A 15,445-nucleotide genomic window follows, 5' to 3' on the forward strand; every position below is an offset into this window, starting at 1 on the left:
TACCTTGGTAATTGCTATGCTTCCCTACCATCGCACTATGGGCCCTGACATAGCCCGCTTTAGTCTGGATGATCAGTCCTGCGTTGCTCTCAAGACTGACAGTGGCTGGCCCTTCCGAGAGAATCACTTCTAGTTCAAAGCAAGCGTTTCCAACGTCGAGGATTGGTTGAGCTGAAGTTCATTTCATTGCTTGTTATTTGTTGTGTGATGAAAACTTTAGTATTTACTAGAATGTATTGTCATTGTCGTTGTGGGTTCATGACCTATTGTATGCAATAAAATGATATGCCTGTGATAACTTACTAAATTTATGAATGGCTTTCGAGTCGCTTCTCTGAGTGGGTGCTGCAACGAGGCAAAAAAATATTTTTTGAATACATAGTTGTACATGCATTCCAACAGGTTATCGGATGAGTCCAATCAACAATAGTACTACTACTGTTTGTACTAGCTTCACATGCTTCGTGCGTCGGACGGGTGTTTTTACTGTAGCTGCGAATCCCATCATCCTAGGTCCTCGGATGAGTCCAGTAGAAATTGCATTCTGATGTTTGGGTTCAAACTTTCAAAACTGCTGCACTATCTCTACGTCTATGTATACGTAATACAACAAATTTCAAACTTGGGACCAGCCATCCACCCTAACAAAGAACACTTTTTTAACCTAGCACAGACTCCAGGAAATTTGGCCACAATGTGAGGTGGGCCATATGTTAATGTGTTCGCTGTATGTAACCAGCACCTCGAATCCTCGACATATAGTACACTAGGGTGGCATGGGCCAGACAAGCATTCACGTCCAGGAGTACGGCACACGCCACCAGCACGACTTCCATCTGACACCATATTTATTGGAGTCCGTGCTACAACTATCTCTTCAACCTCGTCGTCTCTCTAACTCATCCATCGCACGACGGGCGAGGTGGGGGTTTACCGATAGTCGGTTTCGTCAATTGCGGTCCCACTTGTAAGGCCAACTCCAACTCACGACCCCAAACGGACCTCCATTTTGCCCGGATTCTGTCCATTTGGGCAGGTCAATGGGGTCATGTCCGGGCCATTTCTCAGATGTGGTGCCCGTGCGCCCAACACGCAGACGCATCCCATCCGCGTACATTTTTCTTTGCAAACACATATCTTTTTTTCATCATTGATTTTTGGTACATGGAAATACATCACCAAAATTTGACTAGAAAAGTAAGACCAAAGAAAACAAGAACCACAAGAATACATTTTAGAACATATCCAACTTCCATAACGGCTCCTGTAAGTTGGATTAGTGCCTTCTTGATGCATTCATTGTTGATCTGCGGAGGCTCGATCTTGCATGATTCTTTCTTCTTTGAGTGTAAAGAAGTAGGCATTGCTTCCTAGCATCTAGTCTCATGTCTAGCCTCTATTCTATCAACAAGTGCACTAGTCCCATCTCTAGCCTCTATGCTAGCTAAAAGTGCTAGAACATCTACTAAATCGCGCTCTATCAATATATCGATGTACTCTTCTTCCCAATACCAAAACTTGCATCCATTCTACACAATAAAATTTTAAGTTAGCACAACTAGTCTAATCCGAGAGCATAACCGAAGCTAAAGTAGCACATACCCCATCGGTTGAGCACTTGATGAACACCCATCCGGGATGTTTAGGCATTGTAGACACGCGGCGCAAGACCTTCTTTGGGCAGTCGTCACACGTAATGAGTGGCAACGGTGCGCCGACGAGCTTTGGGGCCAGCATCGAGCCTGGCCGACCGCCATTCATGTATCTACCGGCGGACAGCCGACGGTGTAGATCCAAACGGCTAGAGGAGGAGTCAGTACCTGCATGTGGCCTTGCGGCCTTGCCGGGGCCTTCCGGCCCGGTGCCCGGCCAATCCATGGCGCTGCGCGGCCTCCCACAGCCGGGAAAGCTCAAGCCCGACCGGGTCCGCTCCAAAACTGGCCGCCGGGTGTGCAAAACACGTAGCTGTGGTTGGGTAGCTCCGGGGCATCGAGGGAAAGGGGGCTGAGCGAGCGCGCGTCCGATCTGCACGTGCTGGAGTTGGCCTAACGCCGTGGCGGACCAACCGTGTGGGGGTGCAAAGTGGCTTCGCTCGTGTGGGGGACGGAAGCCATCCCGCGCGGACGCTAGGTCTGATAGGACGACCTTGTCATCAGTGTGTGAGCTCTATGGTAACTGTCCGTTCCCCACTAGCCTCTTCGTTGACATGTGGTACCGTTCCAACATGTCAGTGAGACGACGGTGAGTCCTTTTGTACAATTTCTGAATGGACGTCTATGTAGGCCGGGGCGCCTCTTCGTGTACCATGGCAACTGTCCACCGACTCTTTGCCTTTCCCTCTCGATTTGGAACTGCTGTCGCACTCTCTTCCTCCCTCCTCCATTTGCCTTCCCTTCCTTCTGCCATTGTTCGATCATCTTCTCCATGGAGGGAACAGACCGGAAACGACCCCGTTATTCTTGCCCCGATCTGAATGATGACGTGGTGGAGGAACTCATTGATCTGTGCGACGTCATCACCTCGGCTTGCATGGCAGGTTCGTTCAAGACCATTCTCGAATCAACTAATAACATCATTACAAGGAACCCAAGGGTCCAGGAGCGCTTTGATCTCCCCTATCTTCTTCACCGCGACCCTGCTCACTGGCGTGCGGACGACGGAGGCCTCGCCTTGTGCAAGTTGGTGCCGCTTGATAATGATACGTGTGATGTTAAGATGCCATCGCTTGATGGTAAGGCTTGGGCAGGTGCAAATGGAGATTGGGTTGTTTATATTGGGTACAACTGCGAGTGGGAACTTGTGAACGTGTACACTCATCACCGGGTTCCACTTCCAAAAATCTCAGACTACCCAGAGGTTGATCACACTAGTATTCTACATATGTTCAACTACGATCATGGTGACTGTTGTCCATAGAAGATAGCAATTTTTCGAGTTCCCAACCGCTCTTGGGGTTATAGGAATGCTTGTGTTGTCGCTATCTTCGACAAGCTTGTTGCCGTCCTTCAAGGTTCGACTCGATGGATATTGCTCAAAAATCAGTTTCTATACATGGATGAGTACTGTGATGTAATTCAATACGAGGGTCTTGTGTTTGCTGCCACCACTCGTGGCACTGTTTTTGCATGGAATCCTGATGCTTTCGGTATGTTTGTCTTCCACCGTAATTATAATTGTTTCATCCACATGCATGTGGGTTAGCTAGTTTCCCTTTACTAATTAACCTTCTTGTGTTTCCAAGGTCCTGTGAACATTCCACCACCTATACTTGAAAAAATTTATAACCAAGGGGGAGATGACGATGATGATGATCACGAGCATGAGGACCCATATAGGAGTACTCAGTGGCGCCTGGAAACTTATTCTGATGGATCACCTCTTCTTGTCTCTATACAGGGCATCGTTGATGTGACGAAGGAAGCAGGTGTTGTCTCCCATGGTCACACTCTCTGGACCTATTCCAACATTCGTTGCAGGGTATTCGGGTAGGATACTACTGTGCTAGCGCCAACACCTTCTCCCTGGTTTAGTATTGATACTCTTGGAGGAAACTCGCTCTTCCTTGGACAAAACTATCCAATCATGGTGAAAGGCGATCCAGCTGTTGTTGACACAACGTTACTACCATTTATGAGAAGCAATTGTATCTATACCTTGGGCATTGCTATGCTTCCCTACCGTGGCTATCAAAATATGGTTCATGAAATAGGCCGCTTCAGCCTGGATGATCGGTCATGCGTTGGTCTCGAGATTGACAGTAGCTAGCCCTTCCTAGAGAAACTCTTCTGGTTCAAAGCAAGCGTTTCCAAGGCCGAGGAGTGGTTGAGCTGAAGTTCATTTTCATTGCTTGTTATTTGTTGTGTGATGAAAACTTTAGTATTTACTAGAATGTTTTGTTGGAACTAATCTATAATCCAACATGTATCCTTGTTGTCGTTGTGTGTTGATGACTTGTTGTATGTACTGAATGATACATTTGCATATGCATGTCATAAACTCAATTTATAAATGGTTTTTGACTCACTTCTTGGAGTGTTAGTGCCGTAGTAGTATAGCTATTATATGTCCATTTTGCATCATGCTTTTATATCGATATTTATTGCATTATGGGCTGTTATTACACACTATGTCACAATACTTATGCCTATTCTCTCTTATTTTACAAGGTTTACATAAAGAGGGAGAATGTCGGCAGCTGGGATTCTGGGCTGGAAAAGGAGCAAATATTAGAGACCTATTCTGCACAGCTCCAAAAGTCCTGAAACTTCATGGAAGTCATTTTCAGAATATATAAAAAATACCAAGTGCAAGAAGTTCACCAGGGGGGCACACCCTGCCCACGAGGGTGGGGGCGCGCCCCCTACCTCGTGGGTCCCCTGGTGGCCCTCCGATGCCCATCTTCTGCTATATGGAGTCTTTCGATGAGGAAAAAATCATGAGCCATCTTTCCGGACGAGACTCCACCGCCATGAGGCGGAACCTTGGTAGAACCAATCTAGGGCTCCGCCGGAGCTGTTCTGCCGGGGAACTTCCCTCCGGGAGGGGCAAATCATCACCATTGTCATCACCAATGCTCCTCTCATCGGGAGAGGGAAATCTCCATCAACATCTTCACCAGCACCATCTCCTCTCAAAACCCTAGTTCATCTCTTGTATCTAATTCTTGTCTCCAAGTCCAGGATTGGTACCTGTGGGTTGCTAGTAGTGTTAACTACTCCTTGTAGTTGATGCTAGTTGGTTTATTTGGTGGAAGATCATATGTTCAGATCCTATATGCATATTAATACCCCTCTAATTATGAACATGAATATGCTTTGTGAGTAGTTACGTTTGTTCCTGAGGACATGGGAGAAGTCTTGCTATTAGTAGTCATGTGAATTTGGTATTCGTTCGATCTTTTGATGAGATGTATGTTGTCTCTCCTCTAGTGGTGTTATGTGAACGTCGACTACATGACACTTCACCATTATTTGGGCCTAGAGGAAGGCATTGGGAAGTAATAAGTAGATAATGGGTTGTTAGAGTGACAGAAGCTTAAACCCTAGTTTATGCATTGCTTCGTAAGGGGCTGATTTGGATCCACATGTTTCATGCTATGGTTAGGTTTACCTTAATACTTCTGTTGTAGTTGTGGATGCTTGCAATAGAGGTTAATCATAAGTGCGATGCTTGTCCAAGTAAGGACAACACCCAAGCACCGGTCCACCCACATACCAAATTGTCAAAGTACCAAACGTGAATCATATGAACATGATGAAAACTAGCTTGAAGATATTCCTATGTGTCCTCGGGAGCGCTTTTCTCTATATAAGAGTTTGTTCAGGCTTGTCCTTTGCTACAAAAAGGATTGGGCCACCTTGCTGCACTATATTTACTTTTGTTACTTGTTACTCGTTACAAATTATCCTATCACAAAACTGTATGTTACCTATTATTTCAGTGCTTGCAGAGAATACCTTGCTGAAAACCACTTATCATTTTCTTCTGCTCCTCATTGGGTTCGACACTCTTACTTATCGAAAGGACTATGATAGATCCCCTATAGTTGTGGGTCATCAAGCTAGCATCCGTAGTAGTATGAAGTTGCCACATCACATAGAGCCAACCAATAGTTAGTTCTAGTTAGATCAACTAGAGCTAGGTGTCGCACGAAGGCCGAGAAATATGGTGATAGCGTGACTGTGTGAGGTGGGCTTATACGTAGCATGATGTAGGCACAAGGCTTGCCGTGTTTCCTACTCCTCCGGTCTAAATGCGGAGAAGATTTGGTTGAGTTCTTCCTCCTTTTGTCGACACGTGGGACATCCAACACCCAGGTCATGGCATGCAAGAAAATGGGGTGGTAGTTGAAGCCACGTGATGTGCATATTGGGTTAAACTGTAAATAGAATCTTACTACTCTTGAGTAACTCCAAAAGCAGCCACCGCAGATCTTTATTGGATTTGTTTTTCATCACCAGCATGTTGAGGTGAAAGATGTGCAGGTTCAGTGGGTCCTCTTGCGTTTTCACTAACTTGTGGGACCACATGTGAGCAAACAGACGATGGGCTCCGCACGTCTGCTGGCTGGCTGAGAAGAGAGATAGAGGAGGGCTGAGCTTGGACTCCATGAAATTTGTTCTACGTAACCAGCACCTCGATATAGGCTCGATATAGTGCGGTGGCATGGGCCATAACTAGCATTCACTTCTACCAATACGGCACACGCCACCCACACGAGTGCCATCCAACACTAATTTTCTTGGAGTCTGTGCTACAAGCATCTCTTCTCCCTCCTGTTTTCTCAGCCATCGCGTGGTGGGAGGGGTGGGGGTTTGACGATAGTCGGTTTGCTCAACTTTGGTCCCACTTGTAAGTGAGAATGCAGCACAGCACACATTCCCCCTTGAGCGGAGTGCCGGACCAACCGTGCGGGGGTGCGATGCGAACACGGCAGGCTTTTCCTTTTGAACTTGTAACTTGTAAAATTTGGTTCTGCTCCATGGTGCGACCGATAGATAGAAATAACGATTTTCGCTAGAGTAATGAGAAGTTTGGTTCTGGTGCGGTTCATGCATGGAGTACGTACGAAAATTATGAAGTTGATGTGAAAGGTAAGATAATTACTAGTAGTACCATATACTACTACATTGATTTGACGGAAAGATAAAGATACATACGGATCCATCAATGACATCCTCACGCCCTAGTGCGCTGGGTCACCAACCGACATGTGACGAGCAGCGGCGTTGGCGGCAAGCTCAACGTGCTTCTGAAAAATGTCGTCCAAGGATGGCCTGCGGGTCAAGAAGGCCAGCGACCTATCTTCCTCCTCTGGCATGTAGTAGTCCTTGTGGATGATTTGCGTGTAGACGTGGGTGATTATGTCGATGGTGTCTTGCTGCGCCAGGAGCTGCGCGGCGAGCGCGACCTCGAGGTGGACATTCTCCGGCGCGACGGCGGGTAGTCGCAGGGCCACCAATGCATCGAAGCGGTTGTCACCATAGAGGCCGTTGAGGGTGGCGGGCATCGTAGAGCCTGGGCGCGTGGGCTGGAGGCGTACGTCAAGGTCGTCCGCGAGCTTCTTGACGACGGTGAACTTGTCGAGGAAGCCGACGAGGAACTTGTCGAACAAGGAGACGAAGTTGTCGTCCAAGCGGCCTCTCGCCTTGGCGGCCTCAAGCACGACCTAGAGACGCTCCTCGGTGCCGGGCCGCAGGCCGGTGTCGTGGTCCATCTAGCACAGCCGGCTGCTGCTCGCGCTCATCGCCTCCATGGGTCTAGCTTCTAGTCAACTGATCTTGCGATTGGAGTGATCACTCTTGCCCTTGGTTAGGGTGCGTAGGTGTGTAGGATTTCATAGATTGCACTGGCGGGGAGCCTTTATATGAGAAGTGCAGACTGCGTTGCATTCACGTGTGTGTTGGCCATCTACTCCTTGGACCTCTACTGCACCTGCCTTTGACTGTATGATAGGTGGACCAGCCACCTGTTGGGCCCATGAGTCATTCACTCAAACGCAGGTGCAGTAAGTCAATGAAGCTGCGTCCCCCTCCGTCCCAAAACACTTAGGCATGGTACATTAACTTCCTCCTCGTTTCTTATTTCATGACATATCAACCAATGAGAGATGTGGGCCATGCATGCTTTCAATGACTTGAGACTACCAAACATGACATGTAGTGGTTAGTTCATTGCATGCAATCCTATTAATTAGCAAAAAGACATTAAGTTCTCTCGCTTTCCCCTTCGTCTTGGTCACAGTGCACAAGAGCATGGTTAATAGTATAGCCAGCTGCTAGCTATATGACATGTCATATATAGAGCCATCACTTGTAGCCACTCATACAATAAGGTTAGCTACAAGGCTGGCTATAAGAGTACTACTTTTTCTCATCTTCTCTCTCTCTCTTTCTTCATATGTATTGTATATCGGCCTAGGAATCCGCATATAGCGGCTCTTGCATGAGAGCCGACTCCTCTTTGTCACTTGCTCTAAGATGACTTAGACTAGCCATAGTGGGAGTAACTTTAGCAGTAACATCGAGTCTAGCTCAACAAATTTGCTTATGTGGCAATGAGTTAATGAGGAGGGAGGTAGTTTGAGTAACTTAGCTAGTTACTGTAACAACACATGTCCCAATGCAATATGAGTATATAACCTAATAAATGAGGCTTTGCATGTTACCATACTTATGTTACTACCCACTATGAAAGGTAGTAACATAGTTTAGGGATATGTGTATGTTACTAGTGTATGTTACTCTTCATTGTGGCTAGTCATACACCTAGACGGAGGGAGTAGTCTCAAGTCATTGGATGCATACGCACGCCACGTCTCGTATTGGGTGATTTCTTTTTCGTGACAAAAAACAGGGAACGAGGTGGGTAGTTAATGCACCGTGCCTAAAAGTTTTGGGATTACTATTTGGTTTTCGTAACGTGACTAATGCACCAGTATGGAGGGAGTACAATAGTAGTCTTTGATTGCAATTTTTTGTTGGTAGCTTACAAAGCTGAGCGCTCGGTGAGTACAATAGTAGTCTAATTGATGAGACTTCAGATTTGAGCCATCTACCGGAAGGAATAAAACAATACACCATGTATTTATTTACAGGGGGGAGTGGTACATTTTTTGTGCAGTTTGTCTAATTCACATCTAGATGTTTTCCAAGGATGTCACATGTAATCTCCCACAAATAATGTAGCAACAAGGAACAAAAAAAACCGAGACAAGAAAAAAGCAGGTCACAAACATACTGGACATCAGGTTAGATGTGACATAACTATGTCACATCTAGATGTGTCCTAGACAGGCCTTTTTTGTGACATGCATTACTAGATATTGCTAGTCAAAGTACTAAATCCAGATGGACGTGGTAGTCTACTAAATCCAGATGGTGGTGCTAGTACTAGTCACTACAAAAAAAGACACATCTGTGACATTTTGGGCCGAACGAAAAAAAATCCTGTCATACATATGACACTTCTATGACGATAATTGTGACAAAACCCGGTATCATCATAGATGTGGTGGGCTCCTACTTCTATGACAAAAAATCATGACATAAAATGGGCTTTTCTTCCTGGGCGCGCCGGAGACGCAGCTGCATGACATTCTTTGGGCTGTCCATGACGGAAAAAACTGTGGTAGAAGCGAGGGCGAGGAAAATTTCGGGGAGTTCCCGGTTACGGTGGGAGGTCGGGGTCCGAGTGATGCGCGTTTCTCTCGTACACATATGCGCATGTGTGCGAGGTGTTGGCTCTAACTGAACCCGAGCGAGGCGTTGGGCTCTAACTGAACCCGAGCGATTGCACTGCAGGCTACGCGTTACTGAACCCGAGTGATTGATCGATGGCTGTTAACTGAACCCGATCGAGCGATTCCTCCGCTACTGCTGCTAACTGAAGCCGGTCGATGCTGCCTCTGGGATGAACAGTGAGCATTGCGGGGGAGGGGGTTGGATGAACAGTGAGCGGTGGCGTTGCCTCTGGATGAACAGGCCCCGTGGTGTGGTGGAGGGCTGGATGAACAGTAGACGGTGGAGGGGTGCCCGTGGAGGGGTGGTTGAACAGGACCCCGTGGTGTGGAGGGAGGATGAACAGTAGACGGTGGAGGGGTGGTTGAACCTTAGCCGGTGGAGTAGCGCACGGTGGAGGCTAGATGAACAGGAGCCCATGGAGGCTGGAGGAGGTCGATGGTGGAAATGAACAGTATCCCGTGGAGTCCTGTTTTGCGGTACGCCACACCCCTCCCGATGAACAGGACCCCCGTTTCAACCGTAGGAGGTCCGTTTCGTCCGTTTTGCGGTACGCCACACCCCTCCCGATCAACAGGACCCCCGTTTCGACTGTAGCAGGTCCGTTTCATCTGTTTTGCGGTACGCCACACCCCTCCCGATCAACAGGACCCCCGTTTCGACCGTAGGAGGTCCGTTTCCTCCGTTTTGCGGTACGCCAAGCCTCGTTTCCATCGCCTCTTCCGTCCAAGCCCTCCCGATGAACACGACCACGCATTCCGTTCCAACCCAGCCAGTTGGCTCCCACGCATTCCGTTACCTCCCGATGAACACGATGCATTCCGTTGCCTCCCCATGAACACGACGCATTCCGTTGCCTCCCCATGAACACGACGACGACATTGTTTCTCCGTTCCGACCCAGCCATGTACACGAGCCCTGGCCGTACATATGCGCGAGTAGGCGTTCGAGACCCCGCCCGTATGTACACACACGTGGCCGTATTTTGTTTCTTGCACCCTGGCCGCTGTACGTACGTGTACATGCTATGTGCGCGCCTCTACTACGACACGTACGCGCCTCTACTACGACACGTGTGCGCCTCTACATCCACCAGTATATATGTACATACACGTTCGCGACCAGAATGACAACGCTACGTACGCTTCGACCAGGTGGGTCCTGACTGTCAGGCACTTCCTTGCCTGCGAACATGTAGCTGGTGGATCCCAGCAGTAAGGGGGGCGAATCATTTTTTTGCCCGGACGCACTTCTTTGCGTGCGAAGATGTAGCTGGTGGGTCCCAGCAGTCAGGGGGAAACGTTTTTTCGCGAAATACAGTGGCCCGTCCGGTGGGTCCCAGCTGTCAGGTGGAGCAATAATTATTTTGCGCGTAATAAGGAGGCACTTCCTTGCTGCAGTCGTGGACCCAGCTGTCAGCATCTCCATGTACAGTACATGTCTGATGGAAGCCATTCCTTGACCACGTTGACCAAGCCGCGCCGAGAGCACCAGGGCGGTGGACGACAACGAGGCCTAGGAAGGGGATGACGCCGAGCCGGGGAAGACGCGGCAGTGGATGCCCACGCGTAGAGGAGTATGAGGGTTCACTCGTTCGGCTGCGGTGTGAGGCTGCCGTCGCCACAGAATAACAGGGGGTGTGGGTGCATAGAGGGATGGCCTGGCCAACGGTGGGAGTAGTAGGGGCGGTGAGGCCTTCACGGCATCATAGCCAGCCACGGGTGGCAGGAGTAGGCGGCACGACTGCCGCTGCTTTGGGCGGCTGGAGCAAGAAGACCAGAGGTTGAAGAAGCACTACGGCCGTTGGATGGACATCGTACGGTCACTAGAGCTAGAATCGTTCATATATTGGCTAAAGTTGACAAAGGCCTCCATCCCAGTCAACTTAGTAGGCCCACAAGTCAGCCTCCCACCAAGGTGGGTCCCAGCTAGCAGGGGTATTCATTTTTTTTGTGCGTAATAAGGAGGCACTTCCGGTGGGTCCGAGCTGACAGCGAGGGGAACTTTTTTTCACAAAATACGGTGGCCCGTCCTGTGGGTCCCAGCAGTCAGGGGGAAACGATTTTTTTCGCAAAATAATGGTGGCCCGTCCGGTGGGTCCCCACTGTCAGGTGGAGGAATAATTATTTTCCGCGTAATAAGGAGGCACTTCCTTGCGGCTGCCATGGACCCGGCTGTCAGCCTCTCCACGTACAGTACTCTTCCGATGGAAGTCGGTCGTTGACCACATTCACCACGCCGCGCCGAGAGCACCACGGTGGTGGACGATGGCGAGGCCTAGGAAGGGGACAACGCGGAGCCGGGGAAGACGCGGCAGTGGAAGCCCGCGCGGAGAGGAGTACGAGGGTTCACCGGTTCGGCTGCGGTGTGAGGTTGCCGTCGCCGCAAAATAACAAGGGGTGTGGGTGAGTAGAGGGATGCCCTGGCCAGCGGTGGGAGTAGTAGGGGCGCTGAGGCCTGCGCGGCAGCACAGCCGGCCACGAGAGGCGGGAGTAGGCGGTCCTGCCGGCGCTGCTTTGGTGGCTGGAGCAAGAAGATCAGAGATTGAAGAAACAAGACGGCTGTTGGATTGACATCCAACGGTTACATTTGCTAGAATCGTTTGTTGACGTATATAATAACTAAAAAAATCTTGCATACGCGTCAACTAAATAGGCCGACAAGTCAGACCACTCCCTCTTTTTTTAATAATTTATATATAGCTCATGGTAACTTCTTATGCAATTTATTGCAGTCATTTTTTTTGGTTGGCCAGCGCCAATTTCGCATATTTCTGTGGGTTCCAAGCTATCAAGCTATTTCAGTTTGATAACTTTATGTATAAGCAAGATGACTTCAATGCTTATTTTGGTAGACAATTAAAAGAAAATGCTTATATGATTAGACGCTTGGGTGATTATATGGCTGATATTAAAGGTGAACTTAAACTTGTTAGCAAACATGCTTCTATGGTTACCACTCAAGTAGAACAAGTACTTAAAGCTCAAAAAGAAGTGTTTGATGAAATGAATAGAAAGAAAAATGATTATGCTATTAGAGTGGCTACTAGAACCGGTAGAATGACTCAGGAACATTTGTATCCTAAAGGCCACCCTAAGAGAATCAAGCAAGATTCTCAAAGAAATAATATTGATGTTCCTAGTTCTTCTAAAAAGAAGAAGAAGAAAAATGATAGAATTGTGCAAACTTCTAGTGAACCTATTGCTGAACCACCTGATAATCCAAATAATATCTCTATATCTGATGCTGAAACACAATCTGGTAATGAACATGAACCTAATGAAAATATTAATGATGATGTTCATGAGATGCTCAACCTAGTAATGATAATTATGTAGAAATTGAACCTGCTGTTGATCTTGATAACCCACAATCAAAGAATCAACGCTATGATAAAAGAGACTTTGTTGCTAGGAAACATGGTAAAGAAAGGGAACCTTGGGTTCAGAAACCCATGCCTTTTCCTTCGAAACCATCCAAGAAAAAGGATGACGAGGATTTTGAGCGCTTTGCTGAAATGATTAGGCCTATCTTTTTGCATATGCGATTAACTGATGTGCTCAAAACAAATCCTTATGCTAAATATATGAAGGATATCATTACTAATAAAATAAAGATACCGGAAGCTGAGATTTCCACCATGCTTGCTAATTACACTTTTAAGGGTGGAATACCAAAGAAACTTGGAGACCCCGGAGTACCTACTATACCTTGCTCCATTAAAAGAAATTATATTAAAACTGCTTTATGTGATCTTGGAGCCGGTGTTAGTGTTATGCATCTCTCTTTATATCGTAGACTTGACTTGAATAAGCTGACACCTACTGAAATATCTTTGCAAATGGCTGATAAATCAACTGCTATACCTGTCGGTATCTGTGATGATGTGCCTGTTGCGGTTGCAAACGTTACTATTTTAACTGACATTGTTATACTTGATATTCCCGAGGATGATAGTATGTCTATTATTTTCGGAAGACCTTTTCTTAATACTGCAGGGGCTGTTATTGATTGCAACAAAGGCAATGTCACTTTTCATGTTAATGGTAATGAGCATACGGTACACTTTCCGAGGAAACAACCTCAAGTACATAGTATCAACTCCATTGGAAAATTTCCATCGATTATAATTGGAGGTTTTGAATTTCCTCTTCCTACTGTCAAAAAGAAATATGATATACTTACTATAGGGGATGTGCATATCCCCGTTGAGGTAACTTAGTGTTATTCCAAATTTCTCTAGTTTCATGATTATCGGAATGAGTTTGTTAACAAGACTTGATCAACCTTGTTAGTGGATTCTTTTTGATGAGCATGAGATGGACGAAACTAGAAGCACAAACTTCTATACCCTCTCTATATTTTCTGTTATTTATATTAAATAAAGTAAAATAGTATTTTTCCTGTCTGTTTCCTAACTTATCTGTGCAATATAAAAATATCCCAGAAATAAAAGTCCTCAGAATGCCATGCCAATTTAATATGATTTTTTCGGGAATATTTGAGGATTTACTGTGCAAAAATTACCGCGGGAGGAGCTGCCACCTGGCCACGAGGGTGGTGGGCGCGCCCCCCCTATAGGGCGCGCCCCCTACCTCGTGGGCCCACGGTGGCCCTCCTCCACTTATCCCAGCACCCATCTTCTTCCTCTATCTCACACAAACCCGAAAAACCAACTCAAGCACGAGTTCTAGCCACTCTTGCTGTGATTTTCGATCTCCTTGCTCAAAGCACCTGTCGCAAAACTGCTTGGGGAGATTGTTCCTTGGTATGTGACTCATCCATTGGTCCAATTAGTTTTTGTTCTAGTGCTTTATTCTTTGCAAATTTGTGCTGCATAGGTGACCATGTTCTTGAGCTTGCATGTCAAATTTATATGGTTCCAAGTAGTTCTAATGCTTGATATAGGCTCTAGGCACTTGTAGGAGTAGTTGCTATTAGTTTTATTGAATTTGGTTTACTTTTATTTTGAAGTTACTAAAAATTTCACAATTTTTCAGAAAATGATGAGGAGATTATTGAGGGGCTCATCGAGCCAAAGCTCGAAGGAAAAGGCACCGAATCCTAAGTATAATTTGCCACGCACCGCGGAGATTTGGGCGTGTGAATGGCCTTCTGATGATTTCTTGAGAGCAGCTGGTATCTATGAAGATTTTCATGAATTGGCTCACAATGCAGGCCTCACTGCTTTCCTCCATGACCAATGCGATCATTATCTCTTACTCACAAATACCTTTGTGCAAAACTTTCATTTTCATTCTAGGGACTCACCACCTACGGTGGAGTTTCGTTTATATGATGAGCATAAGGACATGTCACTTTATGATTTCTGTCGGATTTGTTTAGTCCCTTTTGAGGGCAAGACAGAAGAGCCACATCATGATGATGTGGCTGGGCTTATTGATAATATCAATGTAGGAGAAACCAGGAAGGTTTCCGATGCACGAATCACTAGCATACATTTTCCTGTTTTGCGTTACTTTGCATTATTTGCTAGTCGTTGTTTAATTGGACGCGGGAATTCTGGAAAGCTGAGTATCCCTGATTTAATTATTCTGCTCCAAGGTTTATACAGTGATAAAACTTTTAGTTTGGGCGGTATTATTGCTAGATGGTTAAATATGAACTGTACTAAGGGCCCCATCTTTCGAGGCATCTATGCCACACGCCTAGCCGCACATTTTAACATACCTATTAGGCATGCTGAGAAGGAAGAAAAGGTGCTGCCCTGTGTTTATCTAGATCATAAAAGTATGGTGGCACATGATTTTATTGTTAAGAATAGGACAGGAGAGCTTAAGTATCAATTGTTCTTTAATAAACATCATCCTGAGACTATAACCTTGCCTGCTCCTTCTTTGTTTGATTTGACTACAGGCACGTACCTTGTTCCGTTGACGACTATTCACGCCTACCGGAACCCTGCACCAGTCGAGGAGCCAGAACAGGAACCACAAGTGAGCCTCCACGACAATCTGTTTATTCTTGGGATCCAGAGATGACTGTCAGCTAGTGGCAGTCAGAGTCTTCTTCTTCACATCAGTATGATCCCAACTATCCTTCCTCCTCACAGTACGACCCCAACAACTATTATTATGGATATCCGCCAGGCTAGCCGTGGCCATAGACCAACTTAGCCCAAAAGCCTAAGCTTGGGGGAGTACATATTTCTCACCGACATTACATTTATGTTCACACACACTCAT

Source organism: Triticum dicoccoides, chromosome 3A, assembly GCF_002162155.2.
Source record: "Triticum dicoccoides isolate Atlit2015 ecotype Zavitan chromosome 3A, WEW_v2.0, whole genome shotgun sequence".
Lineage (NCBI taxonomy): Eukaryota > Viridiplantae > Streptophyta > Magnoliopsida > Poales > Poaceae > Triticum > Triticum dicoccoides.